This window comes from Schistocerca americana, chromosome 6 (genome assembly GCF_021461395.2).
Source record: "Schistocerca americana isolate TAMUIC-IGC-003095 chromosome 6, iqSchAmer2.1, whole genome shotgun sequence".
Classification (NCBI taxonomy): Eukaryota; Metazoa; Arthropoda; class Insecta; order Orthoptera; family Acrididae; genus Schistocerca; species Schistocerca americana.
In genome coordinates this window covers 74,213,956-74,216,032 of record NC_060124.1, presented here as the reverse complement: position 1 = coordinate 74,216,032, position 2,077 = coordinate 74,213,956, and the positions used below count along the sequence as shown (strand labels likewise).

The window sequence follows — 2,077 nt, the reverse complement described above, 5'->3', positions numbered from 1 at the left end:
CCGCACAATAACCCTGGGTTCGGTGTGGGGCGGCGGAGGGGTGAAGTGGACCACCGTAGTCGTCGTGGGGTTGTGGACCACTGCGGCTGCGGCGGGGACGGAGCCTCTCCGTCGTTTCTAGGCCCCCGGTTAACATACAATACAATACAATACGTTTATACCATTTTTAGATTCAGAGAAACCTTTTGGCAATGTTGAATGCACTACAGTCTTTGAAATTCTTCAAGACAGCAAATATGAAATTTGTGAATAACTTATACGGACACTAAAGTTCAGACATAATACACTGATGACCCCACAACATTGTGGCCACTGCCCAGGGTGACTCTGAATGCGCGATCCGGTGTGGAGAGGAAGTAAGCCGAGCAGAGGCGAACAGGGACTCATTCTGACGACGACGAAAGAGGAAATCCACGGACATAAAAGACGTTGTCAAAGGGCAGATTCTCATCGTCTGCTGCGTGGGATCGAGCATCTCGGAAATGGTGAGCCTCTTCGAGTATCTATGGCATGTACAGGACAAACTACTGATGGTCTACTTCTCGTCACAGACCGTGGAGGTGGGATGCTTGCTCGCTCTGTACACAGTGACAGGTGCAGTCCGTAGCAGATGTGACGACAGAGCGCAGTGCTTGTGCAGGCGCGTTTTGGTGCACACTGTTCAACACACTTTGTTGTCCGCGCGGCTCCGCAGCAGACGACCACTGTGTGTTCCGACGATAACACAACGACATCGTCCGTTACGATTGCAGTGGGTAATGAATCGTGGGGACTGCACAATGAATCAGCGGAAACAACTCTGTCGTGTAACCACTGATTAGGTTGTTACTGGAAATTAGGAATGCAGTTGATTTGGTCCCGCTTAACTCGACGTTGTTTGTTGTAGGTGCTGGCGTAACATGTCTTTGTGGTTTGTACGTTCATGCCAGATTACGCTTGGGGCATGAAGATGACGCTTTTCGACCTCGAAACTGGTAGCAAGTTTTGAATAAACGACGCCGAGCGAGCTGGCGCAGTGGTTAGCACACCTGACTCGCATGCAGGAGGATGACGGTTCAAACCTACGTCTGGCCAACTTGATTTAGGTTTTCCGTGATTTTCCTACATCGCTTAAGGCCAATGCCGGGCTGGTTCCTTCGAAAGGGCACAGCCGTTTTCCTTCTCCATGCTTCCATAACAAGAGCTTGTGCTCCGTCTCTAATCACCTCGTTGTCGACGGGAATACTAATTTCCTTTTAATCCTCCAATAAACGTTGGATTACAATGCAGCTGTTGGTTTCAGTTACCATTATTCAAGTACGTCATGCCGGCTGCTGTCCTACTGCCGTCGATAGATTATCAGACTAAATCTGAATGTTTGGACGGGGATATGAACCGTCGTCCGGCTGAATAAGAGGGTGTGCTGACCACTGTAGTACCTTGCTCGGTAGTTAAGGAGGGGAACACATGGGTCGTTCAAAAATGACACACAGAAACCATCATAAAGTATGACAACAGTTTCCTTGTACAACGTATTCTGGACAGGAGACACTACATTTGTTCTTGGCAAGTTATCTTATGTCGTGTGGGGGAGGGTACATGGTGTACCACTTGCACTTCCACCCCTCATCCCTCACTCCCTCCCCTCCCTTGATACAGCCGCGAAAGGAACTCGAGAAGAACAGTTTTCGGTAATGAAATGATAATTAAATGGACACCCTAGCTGCAAACAGGCGTTGATGTACTTCATTGGGGACATGTTGAAAATGTGTGTCCCGACCGGGACTCGAACCCGGGACCTCCTGCTCACATGGCAGACGCTCTATCCATCTGAGCCACCGAGGGCACATAGGATATTGCGTCCTCAGGGACTTATCCCTTGCACGCTCCCCGTGAGATCCACATTCCCAACATGTCCACACCACTACATTCGTAGTGCGCCTAATAGATGTTTGCCCATCATACTCATTACTCGTGGCAGATTAATCTACCAAGTCCCGTACGAGTTCGGGCATAGCGTGTGCGTTCACACAAGATGGTCAATGGCCGGGAAGCCATATTTTAACTGTATGTGACGGTAATATCTGTTCCCGAAAGA

General features: G+C 49.4%; 1 non-coding gene across 1 annotated transcript; it reads right to left on the bottom strand.

Moving 5' to 3' along the window:
- Positions 1 to 1,750: 1,750 nt before the first annotated feature.
- On the bottom strand, positions 1,751 to 1,825 carry Trnat-ugu. Its single transcript has one exon. It is a non-coding gene; the product is annotated as a tRNA-Thr (tRNA).
- Positions 1,826 to 2,077: the final 252 nt, after the last annotated feature.